Genomic DNA, 16,598 nt, shown 5'->3' on the forward strand with positions numbered 1-16,598 from the left:
CAGGAATTTCACACTTAGTCGGTTTGCTATCCACGATATATGGCGTTAATTCCGATTTTCACAAACCCAACGGAGGCACCAAGACGCCACTGGACTGGCCGGCAAACCCTCCCCATGGGTGCAGATCAGAGACAGGAGAAGCCCAGTCGTCCTCTGGCGGAACTCCCAGGAAACCCCTCACTCAACTGAAGATAACAATCGGCACTGTCATGTGAGAATTCCTGCTTTTCTTGGGAAATGTAAGTCCTTCTGAACCCCAGTGCTCAGAAAAATCACTTGTGAAAGCAGGAAGGCAGAACTAATTATTATAACTTCCCCACAGGAAATGCAGTTAACAGGCAAGACGTTATCCGTTCGACGGAAGCCACCAGTTCGAGTCAAGTGTGAGAGCAGGAGATTCCAGAAGTGGAGTCCAAGGTGAAGATCAAAGCTTCCCCAGAACAAGCGCAGGGGACAGAGAAGTGTCACTGTTTCCTCAGCTGTGGCTTGTAGCAGTTACCATGTTATACAAATGTGTTCTGAACCGTCTGCTCCTAATGATGCAAATAAAACAACTATGAATACGTTTATACACAGAACATTCTTGATGCAGATCTTATCAGTGCTGTTCCAAGAAATAGCAAGTCTGGGAAATGAAAAAAATACTTCACCCTGGCGATCCTGATACATCGTTCTGTGTGCGGCTGTTAACCCTGCTAGGCAGTCTATGCTAGGCCATTCGGTCGCCTCCAATAGTGTTCTCCGTAAATACCAGAGTTGGGGTGCTCGCTGGAGGCTGCAGTTCTCTGCAGGTATTTTAACAGGGAAGCACGAACAGAGAATGTCAGTGCCATGAAACAGGACATAAAACCAGAACCTGATTACCGTAAGCAATATTGTTTTCAGCAGCAAAACCACCGTCAGGGCAGGGAGACAAAACATTTTCATTGTTAAAAAAAAATGAGTGGTACATGCCCTAATGCCCAGCATGTAGGTGCTTTCGGACACGGAATAATTAGACCAACTCAACATGAAATGAAATTGTCTACGTCCGGAATATTTGTTACAAAATGAAGCTCAAGAGGATCACATACAGCAATTAATGCTTTGGGTGTTTTAAAATGTTGTTACTTTTAAGAGGGGCAACTTTTCAATATTAAATATTTGGGATACATTTCCATTTTTTAATGGTTTTTATTTGGTGAATATTTTGCATTAAAGTTCTCTTATTTTAACGTTCCCTGTACCAAATATTTCTATCAGGAAGAGGTCACCTTTACATGTTCCCAAAAGATGTAATCTTGTCACAATATATCAGTTCATAAGAATAATAAAGTACCAAGTTATTATGATATCTTTGGTTTACAAAAAGCTTCTGGGACTTCTAGTACAGCCCAATTACAATAAAAATTATTCACTGTTTATTATGGTCACTAATTATTAACTGAAAATACATATATAAAATATTATGAAAACACAGGCTAATATGACTTCAGGAATTCCTTAGAAATCCCAACAATTCCAATTTCTCGCTCTCATGTCCCAAATATTAATATTTGTCAGGAGTTTGGAAACACTAAACCCAAAAGGCTAAGGAAGGAAAAGTACACAGTTTGCAATGCAGCTTTTGGCAGGCAGGAAGTAGAATTTTTGCCAGATAACTATCCGCCATTGTAGTAAAAGTTAATATGAAAAGGCATGCCAAAGAAGTTTAATTAAAGATGAATACAGTTTATATAAACAAAAGCTACGTTGCTTTGATGACGTAATAATGCAAAGGTAAAAAGTCACTTCCAATTTATAGCACCTGCTTTGAACTAACTATGTCACTTAGAAATATTTGGAAGAGTTGATCTCTGTAAATAATATTATTAATAATTATTTAATATTCAATAGTTACTTGCAATAGTTATTAAGTAAAACAAAATCCTTTAAACTTTAGATTCTACACTTACAAATTGCGTTCTTCTGCTCTGAATCCCTTTACGTGTCTTATCCTTGGCCATTGGTAGATAGAAACAAGAAGTAAAACAAAGAAATAGAAAACTGATTTTTTTTACAATGTCATAGAAAAATAGACTCCCCTGAAAACCGGTTTTGGAGCAAAGCCTTGGATCCAATAAGATAAACATTCCCTGAGCTCTCCGTGACCCGGCTTCGCATGGGGGGTGCTGCAGCCTGGATTCCCCAGGGGCCGGGTGCTGGGTGGAGCCGAGGGCGCAGACAGTTTATCGGGGGGTGACGTCCGTGAGGAAAGGAGGGGAGGAAGCAGGACGGGGCAGAGGGCCTGGCGACGACGGCGGCATGACACAGCAGTCTCCCCGGGAATGGACAGGACCCTCGCCCGCTGCTCGCTCGGGCGTCGCTGGGGCTGCCCTGCGCCGCACGGTCACAGCTGGAAGCTGAGGCAGGGCTGCGGGACACCAAGGGCTGGAGGCTGTCCCCAAACACACCGACCGCCGCGCGCAGCGAGTGCGCTTTCCAAAGGGCCCCTGAGCAGCTCAGCTCTGTATCTGCCCACAGAGCAGACAGGACCAAAGGGGCAAAAACAAAATCTCAGCAATGTTGGCGAAACCCTCCAAACCCCACTGAATTCTGACAGAGTGCTCTTCTGGAAAGAAATAGTTTGTGTCACAGATGGAGTAGGCGTCTTCAACTTGGACTCGGGGACACGTCAGAAAATACACCCCAGTATTAAGTTAGTTACTCGAGGGGCCAGATCTTCTGAGCAGGGTCTTGAATTCCTCTCAGAAAGCAGCAGAAGTCCAATGATCGTGCTCGGAAGGCTCCCTGACCAGCACCGCACGAATACGGAGCCTTGTTAGGAATCAGAGCCACTTCCATGAGCTGGGCGATAATGACACAGTAAAGCAGGCGTGGAAGCGGTCCGTCATGGATGCTGACAGATTCCAATACACGGCGAGCATCTCGGGAGAAGGGAAAGGGTGGAGATGCTGGACTGGACCGCTGGCGTTAATTTGCGGACAGCAAATGAAACTGTGTTCCCTCCATCTGTTCCCAGGGTCGTCTTCTGTTTGCAAAGGCTCACAGTGAGATAATGGGCCACATTTGTAAAGGTTACTCTCCATTTGAGCCCAGGCAATTACACAGGGACAGAAAAGCTGTCCCCACAATGGCCTAAGTGCAGGTGCAAGCAGGAGCTGGCAGGGCCCCTCCTTCAGAGCCTCTGATGAGAGACCTGTCAATTATTCAACAGCAGACACAATAATTTTCACAGGCAACTTTGTATTCCAAACGACTCTGAGACCCCAAAACTGATGAATAATGGGGAAGCACAAGGAAGAATTTCAGTCTCAAACTGATAGTCATTGCAAAAGAAGAGACTGATTGGATTCTAGGCCCGCCTTGTGAACTTGGGTCAGGGAAGAGCAGCGCAGTCCCCGGCTTCACCCAAACACCTTCACAACCACGTGAAGAGGGGGGCGTGCAGGACTGTCTCGGACCTGGAAGGCTACCCCTAGCCTTAGCAGACCTCCAATACTCGTTCCATCTAAACCCATGCGTGCCTTTGGGATTCATCTAAAACCCACCACACATGCATCATTTATTCTAACAGAAATGATGGAGGGCTGTGGACGTGCCGGGAGCTGAGGCCCAAGAGTGAACAGGGCATGATCCCTGCTGAGAAGCCCATATTTCCCCAAGACGGAGCAATGCTAAGTGAGCAGATGCAGTGAGGTGGAACACTCAGAGAGAGGTGAGCACAGGGGGGAGCAGGAGACAAGAGCCCCCCGCTGCCAGCCTGCAGGCGGCCACGGGGCCCTCCCCGGGTCACGCCCAACAACGCACAGGCTTTGAAGCAAAGAGGCGTGTGTTTGTGCGAGAAAAAATCACCTGCCAATCAACAGGACAGAATGCCGTCTAACGATGGTGCATTTCATTCTCAAGTGCATTAAAAAGAGTAACTATGTTTTTCCTTTCTTTTTGAGATTATTCTTTTGTATCACTTAGGTCCAACTCAGTGCTTAAATACATAACCCCAAGCTTATGTACTGGTTCAAATGCTACAGAAACATGTGTAATAACATATTTAAAAACAAGTAATAATTTTTTAAATATAAATAGACTATAAGTAAAATACAAAGATTTCCAGATTGAATTAACAAAGAGAAGAATTCCACTATATATATATATATATATAGTTATAGATAGATAGATAGATAGATAGATAGATAGATGTGCCTGTGTGTGTTATATGAGGTCTGTCCAGAAAAAGTCCAGCCATTGTTAATATAACAAGAATGGTTTCCACAACATCGATGTAACCCCGCAGCCAAGGAGCGTGGACTGGAATGCGCCTGCGTGAACAATGACGACCTCACTGTACTAGTCAGTGGGGGCGGTAGACACTGTTGAGTGAGCTTGTGTGCTGTGTGGCCGTCACATTCAAAATGACTGAGCAAGTAGAGCCATGAGTCTGCACGAACTTTTGCGTTAAGCTTGAACATTTCTCCGTGGAAACTGCTCAGATGATTCAGAAGGCTTTCAGGGACGACGCAGTGAGTGCAGGGCCCATAAAAGTGTGGCACAGATGCTTCAAGATGACTGAGAATCTGTTCACAGTGATCCACATTCTGGAAGGCCTGCAGCAAGCAGAGAACCTGAGGATCTTGGACGTGTATAAGCAGCAATCAACGAAGATCAGTGACTGACAGAGCAAGGACTAGAAGCTGCTCTGGGGATTCAAAACTCCACTGGTTTTTCCCAAAACTAAAACCACCTTTGAAAGGGAAGAAATTTCAGACTGTTGACGAGATTCAGGGAAATACGATGGGGCAGCTGATGGCGATTCTAACAGAGGCGTTTGCAGTGTTTTGAACAGTGGAAGAGCTGTGTGAGGTCCCAAGGTGCCTACTTTGAAGGGGACTGATGGGTCATTGTCCTGTGTACAATGTTTCTTGTATCTTGTATCTTCTTCAGTAAATGTCTCTATTTTTCATATTACATGGCTGGATACTTCCTGGACAGAAGTATATATGCTTCCTACAGGAGCCTTAACCTAAATATAAGGATCCACCAGGTTTAAACGTAAACAGATAGGAAAATATATACCATGCAAACACTAATTTTAAAAAAAGCTGTTCTGATCATATTAACAATAGTAGACATAAAGGGGTGTATTTTATTAGGATAACAGTATCAGTTCAAGAAGGTAAAACCACCATAGATTTGAATACTCCAAGCAAGATAACCTCAAAATATATAAATTTTAAAAGTCACAGAACTAAAGGCAAACAGAAACATAAATCTACGAGCGCAGCTGGAAAGTGAAACCCAGGTCTTCAGGGACTGAAAGAACCACAAGCAGCCTCGAGACCCTAAAAATGAGGATGATGCAGAGGAGAAACGGTGCAACTGGCCTGCAGAGAACACTGCAGCGGGAGGGCGAGGGAAATGACACCCTCCCGCGCACTCACACCCACACCCCAGGGTGACTCATTGGGCGTCTCTGCTGACTGCCCCAGGCCTTCATCGGGACCTGCCTACTTTCGCTGGTTGGAACTCAGACATCTAGTCCCATGTAAGCTCTTGGAGTTATTCATCTTCATCTTCCCAGTTCTTCTGGGGTCGTGGAATTTCATATTCTTAATCATCAAGGGTGCCAAGGGGGATCCAATGCAGATCCCTGCGCCTCTGCGGCCCCGGGGTGCTCTGACCCGCCCAGCCAGCCCCCACCTCCCTGCGCAGGGCGGCCTTCTCAGCTCAGCGGCAGCGCGCTCTCTGCTTGGGAGCCCTCCCTCCACTGTGGTCTAGAAAGCGCCTCGAGGGGAAGTCCAGACCGCGGCTCGGCTTCACCTCGCTTGTTCCCATTATCTGCAGTCTGCTCTCCAGTGTCTGCAAAGAGTCCTTTCCGTCTTCTGCTTGCTTGTGGTACCCGTCATTCCATCATGATAACCTGGGGTTTTCTTTCAATTTTTTTAGAAACATATTTTATTGGTCACTGATGTGTCTGGACTCACTGAACTCTGCTGGTGGAAGTATCCTAACTGAATTTCACCCTGTGGGTACCAGCCAGCCTCCTGTCACTAAGAACGCGTTTGTCTCTGCGATGTCATATATGGATCATTGATGCCCAAGGTCGTGAGTCCATGAAGGACAAGGGACCTTAGAACCTTGCAGTGGTGAACTCAGATTTAAAAAGGGGCCCTAAAAGGTAATCTAGTCCAGCCCTTCATTCTGAAAGGTGGAGTAGGAACTAAATGGTAGTTCAGGAAACCTGTTCCGTATTTCTCGCACAAAACTAAACATGTTCTCCAGCCTCAGGAGCAGTTAAGTATGGCCATGCAATTGCATTTTGGACCATGAAATAGGAACAGATAAAACACATGCCTGTTAAGAAGTATTTCCCATGCAACCTTCGACTCTTTTCTCGTCCACGAGCCCAAGGGCTGGGGGGACAGGGCAGAGCTATAACACGGAAGGACCCTCGATCCCTGAACGGGCCTGTGGGAGCCCGGTGGGCCAGGCACGCACCCAGGGGACCACTGAGCCAGCAGGACAGCTCCGCCGGGTTAAAGCGCTGGCCCGTACGGGGCTGACCTGTGACAGCAGCCAGAGCCGCCCTAACAGATACAAGAGCAGAAACTGACGCTCCGGAAGCGGAAGTGGCGAAGCTCATCAGTCCGACTTTTGTTTTCATACCGAGGCCTTTTCCCTGTCGGTCGTACAGCAAGGGCCACGCTCGGGCCTCGCGTGCGGTGGCATCACTTTCGGTGCCCACAATAGTGCATTTTTAATGGAGTTTTTCAATTTTTGTCCAATATATGCCACCAGAATACGATGGAGGTGAAAAGGCCCCTCTAGTTTCCCAACCACCCTCAAAGAGCCATGGGGCGCAGTAGGGAATCTCCCTACATCTACACGGAAGAGACCTGGCCCAGCACATGGGAGGGAAAGGCACCTTCATCAGAAAAACTGGTAGAGATTAGGTCGGTGACTTCCTTCCTATCAGTCAAATAATTGTTTAAAGAAGAATAAGTTATGAGACTAAGAGAATAATCAAGGCCTTCTTTCTTTAAAGATCTAAACAACCGTAGAAGATGCTTGAAAAGAGGCCCCTGGAATTAGTTCCCTGAAACTAAAACCACCAAGGTGAGATCTGTCCCGGTCACGCTGCCTCTTACCTACTGCCTGTGCTCTTGACCGGTCCAGACAGAAAGGCTGTCAGTGTCTTAGACAGCGAGCGGTTTCCTCCTTCCTAGCCCTTCGGCCCGCTCCCGTGTCCCGCACGAGAAATTTAGTCTCTGCGCCAGCGATTAATTTGTTGCCCATTAGCTCCAAATCCACCTTCCTTTGGCCTCCTTTGATAGTCAAAGACCCGGTGTTCTCGTCTGAGTGACAGCAGATGACGCTGGTTCTTCCTTCTCTGTCAGAGGTCCCGGAGGCCAAATGCGGTGGGTACAAGGGTCCTTATGCAAGAGGAACCCTCACGAGTCAGTCCCCACTTCCAGACTGCCCCCTCTGCAGCCCAGGGCCCTCACCTGACCGTGTGGGACTATTGAACGTCAATACTTCTGTCACCAGGGGGGGATTTTGTCCTGACAACACGCCGGTCCCTGATGTCATAGGGAAATGGGAAGCTGGCGAGTGTGTCTGCTCTCTGGCCAGATCAGCTGCTGCTGCCCCCGCCCTGCAAGTCCCGTGGGACGCCCCGCCTGCGTCTCAGTGCCACATGGGGGGAGGGAACGCAAGGACAGAAACGCTTCTTCAGACCTAGCTGACAGGTGGGGGGTCCAGGGAGTGGAAATGGTCGTCCGCCCTCCTCTTTTACTGAAATAAACTCCCCAGCCCTGTCGTGAGGGGTACACCGGGCACTGCAGCGTCGTCCTGGGTTATTTACACGCCCGCAGCACTCCAGGGGCGGGTGTGGCTGTGAGGACGAAGTTGATCAATTGAACTCTGACAAGTCTCGCTGAACGCTTCCCCCAAATTAGGTATTTTCACCGCAGAGACGCACAGGTGCAGGGCTTCCTGTGCCCAGATGACTGTCCCGGTAGAGATGACTCAGTGACATGTGTCATGGTTATCTGACACAGTCAGTGTGGCTGGCTCCCTGCAGAAGGTCTCCAACCGCAAGTAGATCAGATGGGGCCACAGTCCCTGAGGCTCCCAACCCACCGGTCCCAGGGTCCCCGCGCTGAGCCGAAGCTCAAGACCTCTCCAGCAATGACAGGTGTGTGTCGTGGGAGGTGGCAAAATGCCCTCCATTGTTTCTATAACAACCCCTTCTCATTGTCTCTCCTGCAGCCCTCAGTCCCTTACATGCCATTTCCTAACGTCCGCCGAGCTCGAAAGCCCAGATCAAAGGTGCCGAGCGACCCAGCTGTGTGGGCCCGTTCACCCTGAACGTGAACCACAGCCCTGGAGAGAGGTTTGTTCCAGCCGAGACACAGACACGCCCTGTGCACTTCCTCCCTGTGGGACCGGCTTCCTCGTCCCCGGTGCTGCCACCGTGAAAACATTTCCTCACTGCACTTAGCTGCCCATGGCAAACGTGTCCGCCCCGCCCGGCTCGCGCACCTGCGTGGTGCACAGTGGGAGAGGCTCCCCGCCCGGGGGCCTGGGAGAGCCCGCAGGTCGCAGACAGACAGTCTGGCGTGTGCAGCGGGTCCCTGTCCTTCCTCACGGAGGAGACACCATGGGAAACATGTGGACTCATATTCTCAGAAACACAGCGGCACAGTCTGTGCCACTGGTCACATTTCAAAGTCGTGTGTAGAAACATCAGGAGGAGTCAGAGGCCTCGGGGCAGGGCAGGTGGTCTGCTAAGGGCAGCCTTGTGTGTGGCAGCCAAAGTGAGGGGGTAAGACAAGGCTGGGGTAACGGGCCACCAGGGCACGAGCAATGACACTGGGCACAGGGCCCGCACGGCCTCCACTCTCTCACTGTTCGCCGCTGCGTCGACCACGCTCATCAGACTGCAGAACCGGGACGGAGGGGCGGCGGGAACGGGGACTGGACCAGGAGCCGGAAGCCCGGCACCCGCCCCCTCTCCTCCCTCAGCCAATTCAAGGCCCCCGGCCCTCCCGGCCTCAGGTCCCCATCTGTTAGAGACAGTGTGATCTGACCGGCTGCCTCCCAGGGTGGTGGCAAGAACCACATGAGATTAGGTTTTAAATAAAAAAAAACCTCCCCAGAAAGGTAAAGAACTGGGCAAACGGAAGAGGTCGTTCTCACCAAGTAGGCAGAACGGCCAAAAAGCAAAACAGGCTGCGGTGGAAACACCTGGATTGGCTACAGGATCGGAGCTCTGCCCTGGAGCCCCCGATGGCCGTCCCCCCCGCGGTTTACACAGAGCCGCTCAGTCCCGGGACCACTGCGCCATTGGCCACACGGGCGGCCGCCTGTCCCAGTGTCCTCCTGGCCTCCCCACCTCCAGGACCAGGTGGGCTGCAGGCTCCTACCCCACCTGACGCCTCAGTAACAACTCAGGTAGCAAGGCGAGGCTGCCAAGACAGGCCTGCATTCCACGGGGGTTCCAGGAGACCCCAGTGTCTATGGAGCCAGAGGAATGGGGTTGCAAGGGCAGCATGGCACACAGTAGGGCCGGTGCTTTAGGCAGACGGACGGTCCTGTGTCCCTCTGCGCCATCAGCACCCTGGTCCTCCCAAATGTAACCTCATTTCAAGAGAGACACATGGTTTTGCTGCTGTAACAAAAACATATACTATCATGTGAAACTCATAAATAGGTTCTTCCAGAAGCAAGTCATCGGGACAACGGCGAGACCCATGAGCCCAAAGGAAGAGGAGAGGATGACCACGTTTGCTTTTGGGACCCAGGAAACCGAGGCTTTGGAAGGTCTGGGTCCCGATTCAGTGTGTGGCAATGGCAGACGGTCTGAGCGGGTCTTACACTTTCTTCGTCCACGGTGTCCTCGGGGGCTCGGTAATGTTTTCACAGCTTCCGTCAGCCAAAAGAAGGACAAAATGCTTCTGTTTATTGAGGAAGTAGGGTGTAGGCATTCCCGTCTTAGGGAGACATTGGTCATTTAAAATATAACACACAGAAGAAAAAAAATCACACCTTTTTGCGTTCTAAAATAGCCGCTTACCGACGGGTGTGTTCACCTGCTGGGCTCAGCGAACTAACTGCTCCTTCCTGGGACTGAGAGGGGACCCCCGGCCCCACTTCCTGTCTCCTGCTGCTTGCCCTGCAACAAAGCTTTTCACCTTCACAACCTTCAGAAACCCCGCTTTGCACAGACGTGTCAGTTAAAGGAATGTAGATGACCCTCGGCTGAAAGGGGCCCTTCTCAGGCTGGTCGTTCCCACGCTGCCTGACAGACACCGAGCACCACTGTGCTTTCCTAGGAAGCTGGAAATCCTGAAAAGAACCTGCAGGGCCCATGCGAGGTCTCTGTTGCACCCTTGGGTGCTCCACAGCTCACAGTGGGAAACACAGGTCTCATGAAACGTCCCCGGGCCGGGCCACCACAGGCCTGAGTTCAAGTCCTGACTCCGAGTCCTGACTCGGTCCCATCAAGCGTGCAACCTGAGGTCAAGCCAGAAACCGCTCCGGCTTCTGCTCGCCGTTTGTAGAAGGGAGGTGAGAATGGCTAAAACCACGACTCACGCGGAATTCTCTTCTGGAAAGAGATCAGTCCAAAGGGACTCACACACAAGTTCAAAGGCTAGAAGGTGAGACTCTCAGACTTCGCTCTGGTTCCCAAACATCCCTCTAGGGATCTCTTCAGAAACAGAGGCGCAGACTGTGGCTGCGGGGATTCTGATTCTGCTCTGAGACGGGGTCCTGCCCATGGACTTTGTATTGAAGTTGGGCCACGTAATTCCGGATGAACTTGAGAATCACTTCCTGCCAACAGCCTGGCGAGGCTGAGCTCCTCGTGGCCCACAGCGCACGTCCGCACAGAGCGATTGTGTGTGTTGAGCACCAGTCTCACTGTTGGCTTCGAATGGCACGTCCTCAGATCCTCTGATCCCTTCTCATCCGGTCACATCACGCAAGCGGGTTGAACTCTCTGTTTCTCACCAGGAGCGCCACCAAGCCGCGCCCTGTCGTGGTAGAGCTCATGAAGTCACCAGCATGGTTGACACCCTTTCCCAGCTGTCCCTTGGCAAGAGATATACAGACGTGTTCCCTTTCATAACACTTTTTTTAAGGCTTCTTGAGAGAGCTGCGTTTTCTTTGACACTTCGGCTTCTAAGACATACAAGTCCAGGGTCAAGATTTCCCAAAATAATGAGGAAAGGCCAGCTGCTCTGTGCTCTCCCCACTAATGAGTGCAGAAGGAAACGGGAAATTCCGACACAGAGAGCGTTTCTTTGTCACTGAACTCAGCTGGGAGTCTGCAGGGGACGTTTGGAAGCATGGTCATGGATGACTTGTTTGTTTGTTTGTTTGTTTTTTAATGAAAGAGAAGAGAATTTTAAAACAATGTCCACAGAGTCAAAGTTTAGCTCTATCATAAAGCCTTTCCTTCTCAGTGAGGTTTGGGCACTGGTTACCACATTCAATGCTTAGGTTTGGGTTTGAAGATTTCCTTTCGGGGGGTGCCATTTATACCAGCACCGTCATCGGCGAAATATAGCCGCTGTCTCGGGGGCCTCGTTCTCCACGCTTGCAAACATTTAAAATTGCCCTTGTGGTGCATAAAACTTTTATAATGATCTCCCCCACAAATATAAATTGTATCCCACCCAGGGCAGAAAGACCTAGAAGCAGACGCAGTGGACAGCCAAATGGGAGCAGAGAGTCATAAATTCACGCTCACAGCTTTTTAACGACCCTGTTATAGATGGGACTGATTTCAGCCTGATTTCTGCGATGTTGCGGCTGGGCCCAAGAATGTCCTTTGAAAACCAGAAGTTTTAGGAATACCAACATATAGTTTGGAGCTTCATGAAAATGTCCGTGGTGTCGGGGAATGGATGTGATGCCGTGTGGGCAGCTCCCTCTGTTGCAGCAAAAACCACCACAGTCACAAAGGCTCAGGACTGCAGTGTCAATGGGACACATTCCGGGAAACCATCCAGTCATGCGAGAAAAGTCCTATTTTTTTTTTAAGCCTTTATGTATTTATTTTTAGAGAGAGGGGAACAGAGGGAGAAAGAGAGGGAGAGAAACATCACTGTGTGGTTGCCTCTCACTCGCACCCCCAACTGGGGACCTGACGTGCAACCCAGGCTGTGTCCTGACTGGGAATTGAACCAGCGACACTTGGTTCTCAGACCGATGCTCAATCCACTGAGCCACAGCAGCCAGGGCTGGTTTCCCTGTTTTAAATAAAGATTTTATCGAGCCTTTCTCAGGCGCTATGCACTGTGCTAAATGTCTGCAGGGACCACCACATTTGAGCTTCCCTGCTTGGGCACGGGCCCTTGTACAACGGCACTGTCCACGCGGGAGAATTGGGCCACGCGGAGAGTAGCCCTTCACCTCGTCCCCACCGAGAAGGGTTGTGAGGCCGGTTTGCCTGCAGGCCATCCGATTCCACAGTTCCGGTCGGGACCCGGAGCCTCCAGCCCTTCCCTGTCAAACGCAGGGAACTGGACCTACTTCAGGAAACGGGGCATCGATGTATCCGGTGTCTAGGACAGAGTTTCTTAGGTTCCTTTTCTGAGATAAAAGATCTCATTCACTGTCCCTTTCAGGAATCCATTGCAGCGGTCAAGTTCGGGTGCCAGAATCTGCCCACGCTGGTCACTGGCCCACCTAAGATGCCCTCTGGCAGCAGTTAGGCACAAGCCCCCCCAAACTGGAATCAGGAGGCGCTGAGCCTGTGTCCTGAGCAAGCTCAGCCCTTCACTCCTCGACCTCTAGGGTCACAACGTTCAGATGTTCAGGGAGGGTACATCTCAGCTTCAAATAAAAAGCCTGTGTCTCCTCCAGGGACCCCAACAAACCCAGTTGCTACTTACATGGGGAGCAGACCAGCACTGGTTGGGCACCCACTGCGCAGCAGACCCTGCAGGTCCTATGCCACACGCCGGGACATCGTGGTGAAGGTGACCCCAACGTTGCCCTTAGACCTTGGGGTTTGGGAAGAGATGCCCAGGGCAGAAGCAAGCAACAACCAGAGGGTCTGGAAAGGGCTCCTGAGGGAGACCCCGAAACCACAGGGGGGAGCGCAGGGTCAGGGGTCAGGGAAGCCTTCCTGGGAGAGGCAGCCTCTGAGCTAGCACAAAGCCTGGGAAGGGAACCAGAAGAAAGTTCAAGGCCAGCCACACAGGAAGGCCCAGCGACGCGGCAGGGCTCGCCACGGGCAAGGCAGGACCCAGGCAAAGCACCTGCAGCGGGGAGGGGTCCAAGGGCCCAGCTCGGGGCACGCGGGGAGGCCAAGAGTCGCTCGCTCCTCAGCCCCTGCTCAGGAGGGAAGGTTCCCTCCGAATCTTCATTAACAAGGTCCTTGCTGTGAGTTTTCTATCCTTTTCCGACACTGAGCGCAGGCATGAGGAGGGAGACGGGCATGTCAGCGACCACCTGTCTTACCCAGATGGGGCGCCCGTTGCTCACGCGGTGCACACACCCCGCGGAGTGCCACCCCGGCTGAGCTGACACCCTCTGCAACTTCCCCACCCGCACTGAAAATGGCAAAGACTCGGCACAAAGCGGCCCCACGCCCCTCTGTGCTGGATGCAGCCCAGTCCGGAACGAGCAAGGAGACTTGAGAATGAACCAGGAAAGCGACGCACCGGCTCAAGAGTAGGGACGTCACATCTGTTCTGCAACAAAAGGCAGGAAATCCCAATGCTCTCCGCGTTCTTGTCCCAAAAACCCAGCTCCACAAGAGTAAACACTCGGCATCCCAGAAACTATTCTGCAAACAATACCTGCGTGGGTCTGATTACACACTCGATGTATATTTCTGTGTGTGTAGACCAGAATTCCATTAAGTAAAAAAGTACTCGATATCTTGGAGGGAAAAAGCAAACAATGATCGTTTCTCTTTCCTCTGAGTCTAGCAGTGAGTTTCCAGGTGGGACAATTTTTTAAGTAACTTGGATGTGCTGCGGGATTTTCAGTTCTCATTTAGTTTTGAATCCTAAGTTATAATTTTCCCTCTAGCTCAGATGAATCTTTTATCTGCTGCATCCTTCGTCCCCCTGCTAATCTTCCTACAGAAAAGCTTCATAATTTGGAAGAGGAGAGGTTTAACAAGATAGGACGCTGATTGTTTGCCCAATTACAAAGTCTGATTGAGCTACAGTGTTCCAAGCCATGCTCACAGGCAGGGAGACAATTTTTCCTCCATTTCCCATTTTATCAGAAAATTAACCTTCATGCAAAACACTGTGGTCTGAAACACTTTTATAGCTACATACTCTCGGCTGCTCGCAAGAATTTGAATTTTAAATTGGCCATCCGGTCTCTAAAAATGAAACAAACCGCGGACGCGTCCAGGACTAGGTGTTTATGATCAAGCAGACGACAGAATGTGACCAGTGTCCAAAGCATAGGACAGCCAGCCAAGGGGACTATGTCACCGGTCTCTTCTAGTCCCTCCAACCTTTGGTGAAATAACAAGGCTCTGATTCTGCACCGTGATCTTTCTGTCTAAGAGCCGAAGGGCCCCACAGACCCGTCACTGAAAGGAGTAAATGTCTCCGTGCGGACGGCTCGGCTTGGCCCTCCATGGCCCGACGCCAGCCCCGGGACGGTGACGCAGACCTGGCTACAGGACTGGGAGCTTAGGTCATTCATTTCCCTAACAGTACGCTGAGCACCAGCCACTCACGACACACGTGGAACCAGACTGAGCCCGAGTTCACCCGGGGTCACCTTGTCTGGTAACGTTCTGAAAACGTATCCAGACTTCAGTCTCAGAAATTGCTGCTATTTGTTGCAATCACCAGTCCCCTGCCAAAATGTGTCTGAAGGTGCCGAGAGAGGGTGGAAGAGAGCAGCGGGACACTCTCAATCTGACCGGCTCTCACAGGCTCACTGTGTGCCCCCGCCCCCCCCAGAAAAAGGTATGTTTAACTTCTAACCCCCAGTACCTCTGGATGTGACCTCATTTATGCAGATGACTCCTGTTCAATTCTTCAGGGTGGGCCCTAATCCAATATGACGGGTGTCCTATTGGGGCAATGTGGACACACAGGGACAACGCCACCTGAGGACAGAGGCAGGGAGTGGAGTGCGAGCCGAGGGGCGCAGAGCATTCGTGGCCCACCCAAAGCTCAAGAGAGGCAGGACAGCTTCTCCCACAGCTGTCAGAGGGAGCGTGGGCTGCCAGCACCGTGACTTCAGACCTCCAGCCTCCGGAGTCACGAAAGAACAGACGTCCGCGTCTGAAGCCACCCGGTTTGGGGCGCTTTGTTACAGCTCCCCAGGAAATAGTGCAGCATCCCAGCGGCGCCTTCCCCTCCCCTACTCTGCTCTCAAGGAAAACAAGGAGCCGGGGCCTTGCGCCACAATGCTCCCCGCCCAGTGCTCTCTTGTGGGACAGACTTTTACTGAAGGTCTGGGCCTAAGAGGGAGGGGAATTACAGCATCAGAAGTAACATCCGAAGTGCCTGCTAAGGTCATCACCACGGACACCTGGGGACTGAGGTCCCCCACGGTCACCTTGCTGTGGGCCAGCTCCTTCCCCGGAGTCTCACCCCACGGCCCACCCAATTCCCAGCTCCACTCCCGTTCCTAGGGTCTGCCCTTGGGAAGCCTCTCCTCACTTCATAGCAGAACAAGGAGGTGCCTGGGGCCTTTCTATGCAGAAGGGTTCAGCCCCGTGACCCCCGCCCGCCAGCACTAGCCTCTCCCACACCATGATCCCAGCAAACAACCAAAGGGCTCCCTCATGGGGTTTCCTAAACGGGCACTTCCTGTGTGCCCCACCCGGGACCCTGGGAAACTGTCTACAACTTGGGCTGGAAGAGCCCCTTGATAAAATGCGGGCTCCCGAGCTCCGCCCCCACCGGGGAATCACAGCATCTGGAGTGGTTAGAAACCTGTGTTTTAAATGGACCTTGGAGATCCAGAGCCTCGGTTCCGAAGCCACCAGCACAAAGGGCAGCCAACCTGTAAAGTAAGTCTTTCCCTTTCTTCCCGAAAAATGGCCTCAGTGAGTGGGGGCACCGCTGAACCCTCCGCCACGTCGTCCCTCCAAGGACAGGGCCCCCACCCGCACCGCCAGCCTGTCCCCAGGCCCACAGGGCAGCTTCCCCCACGTGCATCCTGCCCCTCTGCTCCCACGGGCAAAGACACCCCCTTTGCCATTGGCCTTGACCCCAGCACCCTTTCTCAGTGGAGACTTTGGGCGTGTCTAGTCAAAACAAACCACGCCCTCTCTGCTCCTCTGCCGAAGCCCCTGACAGTCTCCACACACCAATCAGAAAGGCCCCGGGTCCCGAGATCAAGCCCATTCCCATTTCCTGTGCCCCAGAATCCACTGAGGCTTGATGTGGTCACCAACACACATTTCCCGAAATTGGTTTAATGACGTAATTCAAATAAGTTATTTTATCTTATTAGACTTGAACCCTCAAACTAACTCTCACTCCCATCCGTGTACCTGCGCTGGTGCCGGTGCTGAAACTCAGACAGGGGTCTGCCCACGTGGCCTGCACACGTTCCTTTTCCTCTCCCTGCCCCTCATCCGCCCCACGCGAGAAGGGGACGCGCCTCTTCACACAAGC

This window comes from Furipterus horrens, unplaced genomic scaffold (assembly GCF_987537825.1).
Source record: "Furipterus horrens unplaced genomic scaffold, mFurHor1.1.pri manual_scaffold_6, whole genome shotgun sequence".
Lineage (NCBI taxonomy): Eukaryota > Metazoa > Chordata > Mammalia > Chiroptera > Furipteridae > Furipterus > Furipterus horrens.